This window comes from Lepisosteus oculatus, chromosome 14 (genome assembly GCF_040954835.1).
Source record: "Lepisosteus oculatus isolate fLepOcu1 chromosome 14, fLepOcu1.hap2, whole genome shotgun sequence".
NCBI classification, from domain to species: Eukaryota; Metazoa; Chordata; class Actinopteri; order Semionotiformes; family Lepisosteidae; genus Lepisosteus; species Lepisosteus oculatus.
This window is the reverse complement of record NC_090709.1, coordinates 17,855,038-17,874,726: the sequence shown is the minus strand read 5'-3', so window position 1 is coordinate 17,874,726 and position 19,689 is coordinate 17,855,038. Positions and strand designations below refer to the sequence as shown.

Sequence of the window (19,689 nt, the reverse complement as noted above, 5' to 3'; positions counted from 1 at the left end):
AGGACAAATAGGGACTTTGTGAATTTGTTTGTCACACAAATCGTTATCTTCAAGTATTAAGTGCACAGTACAGGGTTCATGTTCTGCTGTCATGGTGGTCTGAAAATGATTTCTTTTTGTATATTAGCTCTCTTCTCAGTACACCGTATAGTTCTGGCTGTATGGAAGGTTTTGTGTTATCCTGAGGTATGCCAGACAATAAACATCTCTGAAGACAATTCCTTGGTTTCATGTTTCAGCAGGTTGTTTTGAGTGTCTGAACATTGTCTCTTTGCACCTGTGGTTATTTGCAGCTGGGAAAGCTAATCATTATGATCTGGGAATGTAACTGAGATTTTTTTCTCCATAATAAGCAGCTTTGCAGCAGGTTATTTGTTTTCACTGCTTGAGAGGTATTGGAATACTGCAAGCAAACATGCAGCTGTAAAGTTGAGCAGTTTTTAATGTCATGCTCTTAAGAAATAAAGCCTTTAGACAATTAGGAGGTACTGGTATTCACAAGGTAGAAGGTGGTGTTTTCAGAGGCCTAAAGGGAAACTGTTATACCTAATGATTAAATACTTGATGAGACATTTTTGTACTGCATTGTTTATGTATGATCTGTGTATCTCAGCTGAAAAGCTGAGATAAAATAAGATGTATTTATCTAAATAACTGGACCTCAAATAGCAGACCTTATGAGCAATACTGTGTGTATTTATTTAAAATATTTATAGCTCCTCTGGAAAGTTGTTGGGGGAAAAAAAACTGATGTGCTGAAACAGTACAATTAAACATGCTCTGCAGAAAAGGGGATGGTTGTTAGGTCAGCTTCAGTTTTACACGTACAGTACACATTTGATTTAATTAAAATTATGAGGTACCCCGTATCTGCAGGACTCAAGAGGCTCTCAGTCATGTCACTTTGCAGTTGATGTCTCCTAGAGGTTCAACATAAATGGACCTTCTGGGGCACAGGCTTTAAAGGAGCTTTTTAAAAAAACAGACTTTGCATTTCCTGTTATAAGCTATTCTTTTAGCATATGACAAGCATGCCCTTATTATGGCGATATCCTCCTAAACATTGGAGAAATAACTCTAGAAGTTCAATTAAAACAGAAATGCTTCAAATCACTTGGGATACAACAAAAAAGTGGTGTATTATAAAGTGTGTTAAAAATGTAGCTAGTTTGTTTTCATACCTTAGATTATAATAAAACCTCACCATTTAACACCAACAGGTGTTTTCTTGAAGTCTGCTAGCTTCAAAGTTTATGGTTTGGCTTTTGTGTATAATGATAGTGAACTGCATCGGAAATGTAGGAAAGTAAGCATTAATAAGCAGGAAAATTAAACCTAGAAACACCTAAAGTACTGGACTATATTACAGATAAACTACCGATCTACCTTTTAAGCCTGTACAACCTGCAGAACTCCAGCTTTAATTGATTGGATTCAACAGCCTATGTTTTAAGGTTATCCTTACAAGTGTGGAAAAGCATGGGCGTAATGTTGCAGCCTTCACTGTTGTTTTAGAAGTTGTTTTTTCCCTCTGTACATGAACATTTCTGTCTTGAGTCTTTCTTAACAATATGGTGTAAACAGTGTCTGGTTTCTACTGTGATCATTATTTCATTACTGAAGCAGCCTTTTGATATTTGCACAGTATTTTTGTTGCTATGGCTGTTTTCATATTCGTAGTTTTCTTCTGTTAAAACTTAAAATCTCTCGCATTAAATTGGCTACAAATGCAAGAATTCAACCAGATATTCTTACTTGTAAAATGTCTACTGTTGCATTGCAGTTAGTTAATGTAGTTAGTCCATAGTCAGCAATCTAAACTTTATGGTTAAGCTTTAATGATTGATGTTGTGCCAGTAACCTTTAGAAATACTATAGCACTTCACAAATGCTTTGTGTGTTTGGAAATCTTTTGAGTAAAAGCCTTATAAAAATAGGTTTAGTTTTTACAGGAAATCACAAAGAAATAGGATGGTATAATTCTTATAATTGCTTAGTGATTGTATTTGGAAGATTATGGACTAAACAGACTTCAGGGATGCCAGTGGATCATTGTGCTATTTGGAATTATTCCAAAAATCAAGTGACCTCTTTGCTGTAGTATCTTTAGTATTATTTATTTAGTATTAATAAAGAATAGATTTATTAAAGTCGTGCGATGTGTAAGCGGGATATGTAAAATAATGTAATATAAAGTTTTTTATTATTGTTATAGAGAAACATGATCAGATTTTCCCTGGTTCAGAAAAAAGACGATTAAAATCTGTAATCTTTGCACTTGTACAGTATGTCATCGGAAAATACAATCAGTTTCTGCTTTGTGTAAGGATGGTGTCAAAAAGTAATCTAAGTGGTGAGAAAGCTGTGCTCCTCAAAGCGCTTTACAGGATAAAAACAATTACAACAATAGTGGCTGGGCAAACGATTTTTTTTTATAGAAATACAAAATGAGATACTGTATAATGATGTGCATGAAGAAAGTTATACTGCTATTTTCCTTAGATACGCGATTAAAAAAAATATTTTTTTTAATCCCGAGCCGAACACATTCCATAAGAATCAGCGCTTTTATATATCGCCTTTAAACACATATATTTAAACACACGTTTACAATTTAAATCAAAACGCGATTCAAATCAATATAAATGTTTATTTTGTAACGCATAGGTGACTATTCATTGTTATTGTAACGCAACGGGGGCTCAGGCGGGCGCCCTTGCCGCATCTGGTCGGCCCGAAGTATAGGTGGCTCGAACCCGGGACTTCCGCGTCTCTCTGCAGCGACCTAGCCCCGTGAGCTAAAGAGAGATCTCTCCACAGCCCAGTAGCTGTGGTCCTGCTATCACAGGGAAGGGCGGTGACGTCACCCGCTCTGGTACGCCGGCTCTTACACACACTGCTTGTCGGCCGTAAGCGTTACATTATTAAAAAGACTTAAATCCGATCATGTTGTGATATTTAGAAATATAAATTTGTTTGGTGCGAGTGAGGTTTTATTTAATCTCTGACCAAGGCAAACGTTTCATTTTTTCAAAGAAATGTTTGTTAAAAAAAAAATCGTAGTTCCACTGGTATTCCATCACAGACTATGTGACATGGGAGTCAGGAACCTAACCCACAACACCACCAGCATAGTCACATGCAGCGTGCTGAAAAAGCACTACATAAACATTATCGACAGACAATATACAGCATGTACTATTCTTGTGGTGCGGTACATGAATTAGCGTGAGCGTTTTTTATTCTGATCATGAACAGTTTTACAAGTCCGCAAAGGATCGAGGAAAGGTTTATCGCCAGCTGAAAAGAGACACACCGCTTCGGCTGTGGAGACTTGTTCGGCTGGCGTTCGGGGAGTTGCGTTTTTCAGAATTGTATTGAGATCGTTTTCCACAGAGCTCAGATGTCAAAGCACAGCAGCAGCTCTCCACAGCGATCCTTTATAGCGCCCTTTCTCCCGCAGCTCCGTCCTCATTGGAAGGAAGCAAGAGTGAAAGGCTGAAGTGAAATAGAGCGGGGACGAAGGGAGTGAAGAGAGAGAATGTGGGAAGAAGAGAAAAACGCAAGGGAAAAAAAGCAGCGTCGTAAAAGAGGTGACGGAGCTGTCCTCTCTATAAGAAAGGTGCCATTGAAACCTGCTCTCACTTATGGCCACACCCCCTTGAGCACGCCTGATCTCATCTGATCTCAGAAGCTAAACAGGGATGGGCCTAGTTAGTACTTCGATGGGAGACTGCCTGGGAATACCAGGTGCTGTAAGCTTTTAAGCGCAGGAAGCGTCCTTTCCCCGCTCGCTCGCTCATTCCCCTGTTCACATGTGCAGTGCGGCTTGTCCGTCTGTTTATTTGTCAGCTTTGGCGAGACACGGGTGCTTGTGTATTAGCGTGAGCGTTTTTTATTCTGATCATGAACAGTTTTACAAGTCCGCAAAGGATCGAGGAAAGGTTTATCGCCAGCTGAAAAGAGACACAGCGCTTCGGCTGTGGAGACTTGTTCGGCTGGCGTTCGGGGAGTCGCGTTTTTCAGAATTGTATTGAGATCGTTTTCCACAGAGCTCAGATGTCAAAGCACAGCAGCAGCTCTCCACAGCAATCCTCTATAGCGCCCTTTCTCCCGCAGCTCCGTCCTCATTGGAAGGAAGCAAGAGTGAAAGGCTGAAGTGAAATACAGATGCAGCCATTCAAAATGAGCGTTAAAAACCCGTGGTTCAGTAACTAACCCGCAGGGCACCGTAGGGCACCGCGGTAAGTGATTGGCTGGCCAAAATGACCGACAGGGGCACTCGTGGTGCATTGGTTGGTAGTGAAAAGATTTAATAATTTAATGTCTTTACTGTGCACGTTTCAATCCGCTTAGTTTTGAATATTTATATGGAATTTTACCACTAAAGGGAAATTTTAGTAGCTGAGCATAAAAAGAAGAGGAGCATAACGCATCTGAAGGTCATAAACGATATTAATTTAGGAACATAAACATTACTGTATGTACATAAACTGTACTGTGTATGGCTGGTCTTGATAGTTTAAAGAAAAAATACACACCAGTCTTCCATTTCTCCCTAAACATTTTAAGCATGAAAGTTTTATGAAACAATACCCAAATAAGTGATTGCTGTATAGAATGAATTTTAATTTTTAAAAATTATTTAACACGAAAATTAAGCTGTTTACATCTTCCGCCTGAGAACAGTCACCCGTTGCTACCCAACGCAGAAACACAGCCACTAACTAGCAAAGAGAGGACATTAGCTAGCCAATATGATAAACGGAATTAAAAACTACACATCCCAGTTACCATGGTGCTGCTTGTGATCATTGCGTTTAACCAACGAAACAGGGCGAAAAATCAGTCACATGACTTTGGGGCAGAGTTTCAAAAGCTTAACCTATCAGCAACAAAGCGAAATTTACACGATAGGCTACCTCAAACTGTCAGTTACACGACTGTGTATGTCGCTTAAGCCACTCCTATTTGGCATTTTAGTTATGGAGGCGAGAAGACGCCCCCCCCCCCCCCCCTCTGGGTGTCTGATTTGCCGCCATCTTTAACTGTTCGGTGTCTGAATCGGAGTAGCTACGCGTTTGAAATAAAGTTAATCCCAACTACAAAACATATATTTTTGTGGTAGGAGGGCGCAAAACATCAGTATTTACTGCTATTAATTACTGTACGTTTTATAGTTGAAATCTACGCCTAGATATAAAGTTAGATATAAATTTAAAATCTCGACAAAGCAATGTAGGAAATACAGAGAAAATAAATCCTTTCTGACATCTAAAATCAATTTCGATCAAGGTCTCTAAAACGAACAAGAAAAATAGGATTTTCGGAGGGCAATTACGTTGTGTTTATATAGAATAAGTGATTTATGAGCAATCTAATTTCTTGTTCGTTTAAAACAGTGAAATGTCAGCTGCAAAAGATCGCACCAGAAACAGCACTCTCTCTGCCTGTCATAGACGTTCAAGAAAGGCTGAATGAAGTCATGTCAAGTACAATAATTTGGTGATCAATAATAACAGTTGTAGGACAGTATATAAGGAGAATAAGGATTTTGAAGTTGACTCGAAATCTGATAGGTAACCATTGCAAGGACTTGAAAACAGGTATAATGCATCCCTGATAGGATTCTTGCTGTCATATTCTGAACATATTGAAGATTGCTCAGTGTGGATTTAATTTCCCCAGTGAACAGGATGTGCATTTATTAATTCTAGAAAAAAAGCCTTTCTTGATTTCTCTAGTTCTTAGTTTCTCTAGTTCCCTTTAAAATAAACTATTATTCCACAATGCAGAGTATTACATGGCCAGTATTTACACATGATATTTGTGATTTAAAGAAATAAACACAAGCAGCTTTTGGAGATTTAAGTGTTGGCTGAGTTATTGCAGGATAAAAGACTAGAGATGTTGGCGAGAAGAAGATAATTTGGGGAAAGCTGAGGAATACACTTATAACAAGAACACTTCCTAATGGGGTTAGGCATACTTTTGATGAAGATGATGAAGTTAACAGACTATATGTTTACATAGATACTGAAATAAGGATTATATTTTAGATAATGTGTAGTTGCTGGCATTGAACTGTGTGTTGGATGCACATGAATTGAAGGAATGGGCAAACATAGCTGATGCGGATCCACAGAGCCAGCATATTAAGATGTTTATAATTAGAGGCAATTTGTTTAAATAACTAGGTATGGATACTGATGTGCAAGAGAAGTGGAAAGGCTGTTTCCTTAAGCCAGCACTATGAGATATTTTATTCTCAGTGAGATGCTGCCATTTCATAGTGGGTTTCTAACACTGTGTATAGTTCCATCCACACAGTGCCTTTACTTCCATCCATTTCTAATCTCTTTATCCAGTACAGAGGATTTGGAGCCTATCCCAGTAAGCAACGGACACAAGGCAGAATACACCCTGGACATAGCGCCAGTCCATCACAGGACAGACAGACACAAACACACACACACCAGGGCCAATTTTCCCATAAACCAATTAACTTACCAGTATGTTTTGGAGTGCGAGAGGGAGTCATATCACACATATGGAGAAATACCATGTACCCCAGAGAGAACATGTAAACCCCACACACACAGGATGGCAGGAATTGAACCTAGGACCCCAGTGCTGCAAGATAGCAATGTTAACCACTTTGCCACCATTATAAATGGATGGATATCTTAGTTATCTTTTTAGTTCACAGGTTTGCATGCATAATTTAATTTTGAAAGCCACTGAGACATCAGGTACTACTGTTGTATTTATGAAAAAGAAACAAAACAAAAAACATACTAACAACTGTGCCATCCTACTTCTTAGTTAATACATTTTATTATTCATAAACAGTTAACATTGTTAGCAAAATATTTTGAATTATATTTAACCCTATTTTTTCTTTAGTTTTGTATTTAACTTATTATATGATAGTCAGACTTAATGTATATTTGAACAATGAAAATATATTTTTACAAGATGCGGGGGAAAGTGCAACAGCTTATTACAGTGCTAAATTCTTATATTATTGATTGCTAATAGTTTATGGTAACACCTAACTTTCTTAATTAGATGTTTTTAAAACAGTGAACTAAGTGTAACATACTATTCAGAAATACAATCGAAAATAGTTTTGTGGTGTTTGTATGGATGAAACGTTTCTAAAATGTATAACGTAACAAAATTAATGTAATGTCATTAGACAGAACGACACGTTTCTGGTTTGTTTTAATTAGCTAGTATTAGTTAGTAGTTAGTAGTTTTAATTTAATTAGTATTGCAATTCGCACTGATTCCCTTGTGAAGATATGGACTTAAGAATATTCGTGCATGGTCAAAAAAATGGCATTAAGCACTTAAAATTAATATGGTTAATAATAGTCAACTGTAACGTGCTGTAACAAGATCGGTTAAACTGCGAAGAAAATCCTTTCAGAGAAAATGTTTCAGGTGTGAAGAACATAGATCTCCAATGCAATTTCAACCAAACCTGTTCCCACACACCCTGCCCCCACTACCATTAGAATATACACAAACATTTTAGCGTTTCATTCTGAGCAGAAGACCCTCACACCTGAAGAGTGCTGGCTGTGACGAATTAAACCGGTTTTACAGGTTTCAATCACAGACCATGTGACATGGGACTCAGTAAAGTAACACACAGCGCCACTGGATTTGATAATACTGTACCTAACCAAAATCCGCAATATGGAAACAGAACCTGTGTAATTGTTGATAGATGATGTACTCGTTACATTTTTTCAAGACGAACTACAACATTTAAAAAATGACTTGTATGTACTTGATATCTCTAATCAATCCACGGGTTCCAGCACAAAACGAAACTAAAACGCATACCGTTTCGCGCTTCTTATTAGTTGCTCAAAAGTAATTTGACCGTATGAAATGCATAATATAAACCTAGAAACATATATGTGAGCAGTACTTAAGCACTGTAGTATCGGTGTTAAGACATACCTCTCAAATACTGTAAATCAAGTTAAAAATATCTCAAGACCGATTCTGGTCGTAATGAAACCATGTTTCGTGTATGTTTTCTTATTCATCTTGAAATAACTCATTTCTAAATACCTTTTTCACTGTTAACATCTTGTAGCAACTTTGCGACAAAATATACACTCTGACAGTTCATCCTGCTACCAACATTAAATAAAACAAATCTTAAGATTTCTATATTTATGTCTTTATTTAGTGGTTTCATTCGAAGCTTACAATGTTTAGGGAGAAATGGAATACTGGTGCGTATTTTTTTCTTTAAAGTACCGAGACCAGCCATATACTGTATGTTTATGTTAAGATTTCCCTTCAGTGGTAAAATTAGATATGAATATTCAATACTTAAACGGGCACAGTTAAGACATTAAATATACATATACATATTGTATACAGTACAGTTTGCATACGGTAATATGTTTATGTTACGCGATTAAAAAATAAATAAATAAAACTGAAAGGTCCAGCACCAGCTGGATTTGAACACACAACATACCAGTTGGGAGTCACGCACCTAGACCAGTAGGCTACAAGACAGCTCGCATAAGCAGGCAGGCGAAACAGCCCTACACAGCCCTGCCGCAGTACACGGATATAATCATACCGTTATTAAATTCTTGAGATACGCGATTCCATATTATATTCCCTTTTAATCAAATTCTAAAAGTATGCTTGTTGACTCCGGTATCACGTTAGTTAAAGACTTCGAAGCTTACAATGTTTAGGGAGAAATGGAATACTGGTGTGTATTTTTTTCTTTTCATGATAGGTGTCGCATTTTAAATCATTTTCGTAGTTAGAAATTATGAAACGCCCTGTTAAAAGCAAGGAAGTTTTTATGCCCGTTGAAGTAAAACAAAATGCCTGACAAAGTATGGCTTGGACAGATTCCAAGTGCTTGTACAAATGTGCTAAAGAAATTATACTTTGAGTATACAGCTTGTCCAAAGTCATCCATTATTAATACTATTAGTAATATTTTCAGTAAAGGCTTTGATGCATAAATATTTCTGATAAAGGTAGGTTGTGTACTTTTGTCCAACTGAGCAATCTTGCTTTCATAAAATATACCAACATTTTAATGACTGATGATTAACATGCTGTAATACACAGTTCAAAATTAAAGGCTCAAATGCTGTACATGAGAGGTTAAGCTCCCCCTGGCGGTTTTACAAGGCGACGCCGGATAGTTATGCGTGATGCCCCGGTGGGCATGTCGCGGTATGCCACAAAATACCTCACCCATTTTGAATGGCTGCATCTGTATAGATCACCTTTCCATCCTCCAGGTTTTCCTCCCAGCGCCTACGGTACCAACGTCGACCCCTGCTGGGGGAGAGAGCAGAAGCTTGCAGCACCTGGTAATCCCAGAAAGTCTCCCATCCAAGTACTAACCAGGCCCAACCCTGCTTATCTTCCAAGATCAGGCACGTTCAGGGTGGTGTAGCCGCAAGCGAAAGCTGTGGCACCTGACTCGCTACTTGAAGCTGTGTGTGGCTGGGGCTCCGTGCCCCCCGAGCGGGACTGAAGGATCGTTCGTGTGCAACTCTTTGGAAAGGAGCTTCTTTCCAAATCGCATTGCGTACCTGGATGTTGGCGAATGTGCTCCCTTGTGTTGGCTTGTCCCGCACTGGAGGAGAACAAACAAACTGCTCGGAGGAGCACAAGGCAAGTCTTCACAAGACAAAAACCTCCAGTGCACAGCACTCTGAAAACATTTCTTGGCTGTCGCGTGTTTATTTCAGCACATAAAGCGCACCAGTCCAACACGTCGGACGGGCGCGCGGCGCCTCCGCCCTCTTGTGGCCTTGCACCGTCAGAGCAAGAGGCTCCTTCTCGCTGCCTTTCCGCTGTGTTGCAGAGCCCCGAGAGGGAACCTGGAGCGCACACTTTGTGGGGGGCGGGGGACCGCGTTCGCGCTCTGCCCCCGGTCTCTTGTGTGAGAACTATATCTCACGGCGCCAGCCAGCGGCCAGGAGACAAGTACAATATCGCGGGACAGGGGGGCCTCGTCATTGATTGTTACATATGAGACGGGGATTAGGAGGAGACCCCGACTGATTGGTAAAGGGGAACACTAACACCAGAGTGACACCCCCGGTGTCTCTTTTTGAGAGACGCCCTGGGATTTCTTAATGGCCAAGGAGGGTCGGGACCTCGGTATTACGCCTCCCCCGAAGGACGGCGCCTGTTTGTGCAGCAGAGTGTCGCCATCAAGATGCTGGGGCATAAGAAAGCCAATCAGACCGCAGGGTGAGCGCTCCCTACTGGTCCCAGTCACACCTCTTGCAGGAGCAGCAGCAACCTGAGCTTTTCCGGGGGGAATCTCCCATCCGGGTGCCGGCTAGGCTCACACCTGCTGGGCTGCCGTGGGTGAGCCCAGTCGAGAGTCGCAGGGTGAGATCTAGTCACCGGGGAGAAACGATACAAGCAAAGGATTACTCGGCTCCCTGCACTTGAAAAGAAAATAACAAATGACTCGTTCCCGCGGGAGCTGAATGTACCTGCATGTTGTAGTGGTTTGATGGGTTTACTGAGACAATTATTAATTGTAGCAGTAATCACGAGGTTGTTCGTTGGGGCTTTTAGAAAATCAATCGTCAGAACAACTAACAACGCACACACACGGGTTCAATACACGGGATACATTTATTAATATAAACTGTGCACCAAACATATATTAGTCTGCCTGGATACGAGCGGCAGACCTTACTGTGAGGGTTATCAATATACAAGGTATATAATCTCGAAGAGATTCAAACACAAAGAGATACACAACAGAGAATATATGTCAATATATATCGTTCGGTTACCAAATCGCTAATCAGTGTTATTACCCACTGTTACTCTAAACTCGGAAGTAAATACATTACTCATGAATTAAATTGATAACAACTTGTGTTGAGGTACAATTGAATTCTCGAGACGCAATGTAGAACATGGGGTTTACTTATCCACTGTGTTTGGATTTGGAATTTCCCGGCACGAACACCAAACCAGCTGACAGGCTGATCATGATAGCCAGGCTTAGCCAATTGCATCCCCGTCTGGGAGCTTGTTTCTTATCAAAAGAAAACATCTTAAATCAGCCTGCATGAATTCTTTCTCTGTGGCTGCACCACAGAGATGGAGGGTGAGATGGGGCCTCCTTTAGGAGCATACCAACGCTTAATTATGTCTTATTAACAAGCATTGCTGCTACAACGTCTATGACAGGCAGAGAGAGTGCTGTTTCTGGTGCGATCTTTTGCAGCTGACATTTCACTGTTTTAAACGAACAAGAAATTAGATTGCTCATAAATCACTTATCCTATATAAATACAGCGTAATTGCCCTCCGAAAATCCTCTTTTTCTTGTTCGTTTTAGAGACCTTGATCGAAACTGATTTTAGATGTCAGAAAGGATTTCTTTTCTCTGTATTTCCTACATTGCTTTGTCGAGATTTTAACTTTACATTTAGGCTCAGATTTCAACTATAAATCGTACACTAATTAATAGCAGTAATTACTGATGTTTTGCTCCCTCTTACCACAAAAATATATGTTTTGTAGCTGGGATGAACTTTATTTCGTATGCATAGCTACTACCGTTCGGACACGAAGCGGTTAAAGATGGCGGCAAATCAGACACCCATAGAGGGGGGGGGGGGGGCGTCTTCTCGCCTCCATAACTAAAATGCCAAATAGGAGTGGCTTAAGCGACATACACAGTCGTGTAAATGACAGTTTGAGGTAGCCTATCGTGTAAATTTCGCTTTGTTGCTGATAGGTTAAGCTTTCGAAACTCTGCCCCAAAGTCATGTGACTGATTTTTCGCCCTGTTTCGTTGGTTAAACGCAATGATCACAAGCACCACCATGGTAACTGGGATGTGTAGTTTTTAATTCCGTTTGAATTATAACTGTACGTACTGTCTTCATATTTGGCCAGGGCTTTAAAGAGAAGGCGCGCCAAAAAATTTTGGTGCCGTCGTCTCAACTTTAAAGGTACCCCCGTGCTGGAAGAATTTGACCTCGGAACGTTTGCCCAGCGTACTCCTAGGTACTGTAACTGTCATGTGGATAGTTTCACAAGAATCAGACAAAGGTTTAAGCATTGCTTGTTCTAGATAAAACTGCAAAAAAAACAAAACAACAACCCATAATGTACTTCTTTGCGGCTCTGTTTGCCCAAATCATATATTCACAACGTGAAATCTAGAAAATAATATTACGTAACCAAAATCCGCAATATGGAAACAGAACCTGTGTAGTTGTTGATAGATGATGTACTCGTAACATTTTTACAAGACGAACTACAACATTTAAAAAATGACATGTATGTACTTGATATCTCTAATCAATCCACGGGGACATTGTTAAAAGCAGAGTCCCAGCACAAAACGAAACTAAAACGCATACCATTTCGCGCTTCTTATTAGTTGCTCAAAAGTAATTTGACCGTATGAAATGCATAATATAAACCTAGAAACATATACGTGAGCAGTATTTACGTACTGTAGTATCGGTGTTAAGACATACCTCTCAAATACTATAAATCAAGTTAAAAATATCTCAAGACCGATTCTGGTCATAATGAAACCATGTTTCGTGTATGTTTTCTTTAAAGTACCGAGACCAGCCATATACTGTATGTTTATGTTCCAAAATTAATATCGTTTATGGCCTTCACACGCGTTGCAGTATGCTCCTATTCTTTTTATGCTCAGCTAAGATTTCCCTTCAGTGGTAAAATTAGATATGAATATTCAATACTTAAACGGGCAAAGTTAAGACATTAAATATACATATACATACTGTATACAGTACAGTTTGCATACGGTAATATGTTTATGTTCCTAAATCAATCTCTTTTATGAGCATGTGAAAGGCATGGTGAATTACTGTACTTTGCATGATTGGAAACAAATGAGTGATTGCAAAATGCTGTGGTGTTACTTTTACAAAGACGGTCAATGAAAAAAAGAATGTTGACCAGGGCAATACTTTGAGTTTACACTTACAGCTTGTCCAAGGTCATTCATTATTAATACTATTAGTAATATCTTTGTTAAAGACTGATGGCCACAGCTCAAACATGAGAGGTTGAGCTTTATTAGCTCCACCTTGCGGAAATTCCGGATACTATTATTTTGCTTGTCGTATTATAGGAGAATTTACGGTAACTAGCGGTATTTACCGGTAACTCGCGGTACGCAGTCTAGCTTGCGGTAGACTGCGTACAGCGTACCGGAAAATAATGCGGTATCGCCCGCGCATTTTGAATGGCTGGATCTATATATGTATAATAGTCTTCTAAATGTATCCGTATAATAGAACTCCAACCATTTATGTATGGTCTATGATCTATAATCATAGATGTCTAATTGACGTATAACGATATTCGTATATTAGAATTTCATTCTAGACCAGTTACGGAGCACATTTACACGTCTAAGGTATGCATTTAATAGTCGTATATTCTACATCTTTTGCCTACTGGGATGTGCCGATTTTAACTTAACAAACCAAGATACACATTTTCTAATGAAGCCTTAATTAAAAGACAGTTTGTTTCTCGAAAGCGTGTTATGTAAAAAAAGAGAAAAACGAAAATATATGGATGGCAATCTTTCAAAGCTGAAGATTTTACTTTTGAAAAAATGACATTTTATTTATGCAGATGCATTCGCTGGTTTTAGAACTTTGCTGTACTTCCTGAATCATTTTCAGTATTATAAAGTGGGTGTAGATTTTTCTTTCAAGTTAGGACGCGAGTGTGTACATGTGTTTGATTTTCGTTTCACTGATTCTCATTGAAGATTTGGGAATTAACGAGGAAAGAATCAGTTGCCTCGGAAAGCAGAAGGTTTGGTTCTCAACGATATTGAAGACACGCCCATGTAGAGCAGCGGGTGATGATTTGTACTATAAAAGACCAAGTGCTCAAAGTGACGTCTGCGTTTGCCGTTTAGACTTTTCATCTCTGGCGCACTTTTAGAAAGCAAAGATAGAGCAGTTGTGTTGAATCCCTATATGGCAGCTATCAGCTGAGTGGCGCAGTGGAAGCATGCTGGGCCCATAACCCAGAGGTTGATGGATCGAAACCATCCTCTGCTATGTACACTTTATGCACGATTGATTTAGCACACCATCAATTTAATGAAGTGAATTTAAACTGATTTTGTCTCTCGTGTGTATGCAAGCTTCACACTTAAGGTACTCTTTCCTCTTTACCAATAGCAGATGCCCAAATGTATCTTCATAGTTTCCTCAATTCCTTCAAATTAACATCCATATCAAAGCAATTATGTGTATATATATTACAATTAAGGTACATATTAAAAATATCAACGCACATTTGTATAATGCTCATTTAATAATGATTGTCAAGGATTGTCAAGTTCTCCAACAAATCTGTGTTCTAATTTTAAAATATTTTTGCTAAGGATACAACGGGTGTATAAATGAATTCTCCCAACAGCCAGTTAAAGAAAAATTCCACACGTGAAGATGGTTTTCTTGGACATTGACTTAGGTACTTATTTGTTTACCTGTTGTAGTTGCACACAAGTAAAACACGAAGATTTCCTGCAACATTCAAGAGGGTTTGCGAAGAAATCCCTTCAATTTTTAGCGGAGATTATGTTTACATCATCACAATCTGAAGCGCGTCCCTGAGTGCGTTTGACCCATCAGCCCTTTGTTTAACAGCTGCACAGGGACACATTCCCATTGCTTTTCACAAATCACTGGCATTTGTTTGCAGCATTTCTTCTGTCCTGAGAAGCAAGATTTGTATTTTATCTTTCAGAAGTTGTATGAATTTCTTGAAGTTCAGAAACAACTTGTTCCAGAAAAGAAATGAACACTTGCTTCAAAGTAAATCAAGACGTATGTGTCTCTTGCTGTGTGTGCTCTTATCTGTCCATCTCTCTCTCCTCTTCTCTCTGGCAGTCTTTGCAGAGTATCTGAAGAGGATGTAACACCACTTGGAAAAGAAGAAAAATTCTCAGGAAAAATTCTCAGGAAAATTCTCAGGCAGAATAAAAAATCATTATTCTCTTCTCAGTCAGATTCACAGCTCTCACAGACCGTCTTATAAATTTACAATTAGATGAAGTCATGTAACAGTTTTACAGATAATTTAAATAATCAGACAGCAGTTTTGGCAGTGGATACATCTCCACATGGGGGAAAGAAACTGAAATATATGTGCTCACTGTAAAGTAGGAAGAGGTGGTCAGACAAGCAAAACAACTTTGCAGATAATGTGAAGTGACATTGTTTTGTGTCAATCAGCTCACGGATTTCGCTTCATGTACCTTAAGTTGTGCAATTTGTATGGTTGTTGAATGAGATTGGTTTCTTCACAAGCCCAGTCAATTGCCAGTGGAGAGCTTGCCGACACACACCTTCATGAAGACTCTCTTTAAGATTTAATTGTCAAGTCGCCTCCTTTGCATACAATAGTAGCACCGACACTAAGAGAAAGGATGAGAAATGGCGTTTATCAAGCGATTGCAGTGTTTGTTTGACTGAGGATCCTTGTGTGCTGAACTGGCCTCTGGAGAAGTGTAGTGCAGTAAAACAGAAGGTTTGTGTCACTCAAGATTGTAAGAGAACAATACAATTACAATACTTTTATGAGAGTAAATATTACTGGTGCATCACAGTTCTTATAATGGTGAAAACAGGAGCACCTTCTCTACATTTTTGACTGAAGTATTTAAACGGAAAGAAATACTATCACAATGCAATTCATAAATGCAATTGAGCTTCTCTAAATGTTCTAATCTGATGAAACAATGTATAGAATAAGGTGACAAGGTGAATTCATTCAAATGCACAAGATTAATTTTCAGCAACAAAAAAAGTGCTCGGAAATATTTTACAAGAATGAAACCTTACATTCACCTAAATAAACATTCACCCTCTACATTAGCAGAGAACAGTAGGACAGAAGGTTAGTGTCACTGGACACTGCGTCAGAAAGGCCGATCTCTTCTCCCTCATTATGCAGGCTTGCCCACTCATGATGAACTGTCCTCCAGCGATACTCAGCTGCCATCATCGACTCAGACATGACGTTCATGTACATATTATACCTTAATATGGCACTGCATTACAATAATTTGATCAAAACAACTGGTGAAAAAATAATAATCAAATATTTCTTTCCTTCTTTTAGTAGATAAAGACTTTGTCCAAAAAAGAAGCATTTATTCCTTTCCTCTCCTACCACCCTTACAAGTCACCCAGTTTTTAATTCAGAGGTGGATTAAAGCTCTAGTCTCTTTGGGGGTGTTAGTTGGAATCCCACTGCTGCCAAATATCTCCAACTATCTCAGTGTTAAGAAGCAAAAAACACACATTTGCTGCAGAAGGAACAGGAGAATTTGCGCCATTCAGCCTTATAGTGTGATGTCATTTTCTCATGCTCATTTTTAGATGCTTGTGATCGAATCTATGATTCTTTTGAGTGTGGTCACCCTCCATAAAGGTTGCACAGATACAGATGCAGCCATTCAAAATTATTTTGCGGTGCGCTTTATGCATTCTACCGTGAGTTTCCGTAAATTCTCCTATAATACCGCAAGCAAAATAATGGTATCCGGAATTTCCGCAAGGTGAGCTAATAAAGCTCAACCTCTCATGTTTGAGCTGTCGCCATCAAAGTCTTTAACGAAAATATTACTAATAGTATTAATAATGAATGACCTTGGACAAGCTGTAAACTCAAAGTATTGCCCTGGTCCACATTATTTTTTTCATTGACCGTCTTTGTTAAAGTAACACCACAGCATTTCGCAATCACGCATTGGTTTCCAATCATGCAAAGTACAGTAATTTTTGAGAATCGATTCACCATGCCTTTCACATGCTCAAGAGATTGATTTAGGAACATAAACATATTAACGTATGCAAACTGTACTGTATACAGTATGTATATATATTTAATGTTTTGAAGGAACCCTTCTTTCGTTGGAAGACAATGAACATATTCTAGCCCTAAATGAATTAATAGCAAACATGGTTTACATAAAAGACATTTTTCCAAGAAAGTTTGGCCTTTGTCACTAATGAAACCACTAAAGACATAAATAAAGAAATCTTAAGATTTTTAAAATACATGACTTTGCTAAAATGTATTTAAAAATAAAAATGATTACAAACGCCAGCAGAGAGAGAGAACAGGGGAGGGATGTTGGGTGTGCATAAGGGGTGGGGCTATGGAAATGAGGTCTATTTGGGAATGTGGAGTTACATGTTCTGGCTGTTTGTGAATTATCGTTGTTGAGTATGGAGTGTTGAGGCAAAATGCAATTTAGCACTTTCTAGCAAGAGGAGACCCCCAAATTAATAATGTAACATGCTATTGTTGGTGCATGAACATAGTTACTGTATTCTGTTATTTCTTTAGATACACGATTCCATGTTATTTTTTAACCCCTGGCGGGACTGGGAGTCCATAAGAATCAAGTAATAGGTTTCCTTGCGCTTTGACAGATTGTCTTTAAATCAATTGTTGATTTAAAGGTTGACAGTAAATGTTTATATTGTAATGCATACTGTACAGCCTCAAAAGATATTAGATATGAGATATTAAGAGAGAGCATCTGCATTTATAACTTAGTTTTTAAAATTAGTCAAGCAATATGAAGCATCTCTTTTTACTTTAAAGTCCCTTAATTATAATTGAGCACAGCTTTCTCACCACTTAGATTAGAGAGAGAGAGCGTAGAGAGAGCGTAAAACCTGGGTGTAACAGCTGTTCCTTTTTCTGATCACTCGCATTCTGGATACACGTCTCACCTATCCTGTTCTTTGTTTTCCTAATTTGTTGATTATGCCTGTTGCGATCCACTCCTGCCCTCACACCTAAAGAAGACTATTTTAAATTTCTTTGCACAGTCCATTGTGCAATTAACCCTTGTTTGTGCTGTCCTTAAGGTGATATCACATAAAGGTGATATGTAAAATAATGTTTTTTATTATTGTTATAGAGAAACATGATCAGATTTTCCCCCGTTCAGAAAAAAATATCTAAAGTATACAAGTTTTTCACTAGCATACTTTTAATACAGTCTGTGCTCTTGAGGATACTTGTGATATTTCGAGCTCTGTTGAATGATAAGTTTAAATAATTTTCGTAGTTTCGTATGAAAATCTGTTAAAAGCAAGGGAGGTTTTATGTCCGTTACAATAAAAGAAAATGCCTGACAAAGTAGGGCTTGGACAGATTCCAAGTGCATTTATGCAATTTACGTTGCATTGTGCATTGTGCTCCTGTAATACAGTTTAAAATAATTAGAAGTCTAAACAGTATCAATTTTATTTACGGGTTGCAATTTAAAAAAAGTCAAAAACCGCACTCAAAATGCAATTTATAGCTTTCTGGCAAGAGGAGACACCCAAATTAATAATGTAACATGCCACTGTTTGTGCATGAACAAGGTTAAACTGCTATTTCCTTAGATATGCGATGCTTGTCTGTCCTGGCTGTGCTCTCTCGCTCTCTCTCTCGCTCGCCCTCCCCCCCCCCCTCTCAATTCAATTCAAGGTGCTTTATTAGCATGACAGATGGGTACAATCAGTGTTGGGTATTTGCTTTGAGATGCCACTTTTAAAGGTGATATATAAAATCAAAGCTTTAACAGACTTTGATTTTAGTCTGAGTTCTTGTGTCTGTCCTATCTGAACCCAAAAGTATTACAATATGTATCTTTATAGCAGGTGGTGTACAGCTTTTTAGTATAGATTACACTTTTCTAAAATGTATTTAAAAAATAAAAACGATTACAATCTAATCTTTCCAGGTTTGATCCCAAGATCCCAAGAAAAATAAATCTAAACGGGGAGAAAGCTATGCTGAAAATTTATTAAGATACTTAGAAGACAAAAATATCAATTTATGTTGCATTTGTCTGATTGTGAATCAAAAAAACACATATATTTAAACACGTGTTTGCAATTTAAATCAAAATGCGATTTAAATCAATATAAATGTTTATATTGTAACGCCTAGGTGACTATTCATTGTTATTAAAATGACTTAAATTCGATCATGTTGTGATATTTAGAAATATAAATTTGTTTGGTGCGAGTGAGGTTTTATTTAATCTCTGACTCAGGGAAACATTTCATTTTTTCAAAGAAATGTTTGTTAAAAAACAAGTCATGGCTCCAGCACGATTTGATCACAGACAAGGTGACATAGGAGTCAAGAACCTAACCCACTGCGCCACCAGCAAGGTCACATGGAGAGTGCTGAAAAAGCACTACAGAAACATTATCAACAGACAATGTACAGCGTGTACTATTCTTGTGTTGCGGTACATGAATATATCGTTATAAATTTCTTTAGATACGCGATTCCATATTATATTCCCTTTTAATCAAATTCTAAAAGTATGCTTGTTGACTCCGGTATGACGTTAGTTAAAGACTTCGATGCTTAAAATGTTTAGGGAGAAATGGAATACTGGTGTGTATGTTTTCTTTAAAGTACCGAGACCAGCCATATACTGTATGTTTAAGTTCCAAAATTAATATCGTTTATGGCCTTCGCACGCATTACAGTATGCTCCTATTCTTTTTATGCTCAGGTACTAAGATTTCCCTTCAGTGGTAAAATTCCATATAAATATTCAATACTTAAACAGGCACAGTTAAGACATTTACTGTAAATCTTTCT

The 19,689-nt window shown here is 38.4% G+C and overlaps 1 protein-coding gene and 2 pseudogenes across 1 annotated transcript in view; 1 reads left to right on the top strand and 2 right to left on the bottom strand.

Annotated features, from left to right (window-relative positions):
- Positions 1-19,689, bottom strand: part of LOC138242765 (zinc finger protein 850-like) — a 409,608-nt gene that overhangs the window by 375,026 nt on the left and 14,893 nt on the right. The gene's annotated exons all lie outside the window — the stretch shown is intronic.
- LOC138218291 (5S ribosomal RNA) lies at positions 3,644-3,762 on the top strand (annotated as a pseudogene).
- Positions 9,360-9,468, bottom strand: LOC138219167 (5S ribosomal RNA; annotated as a pseudogene).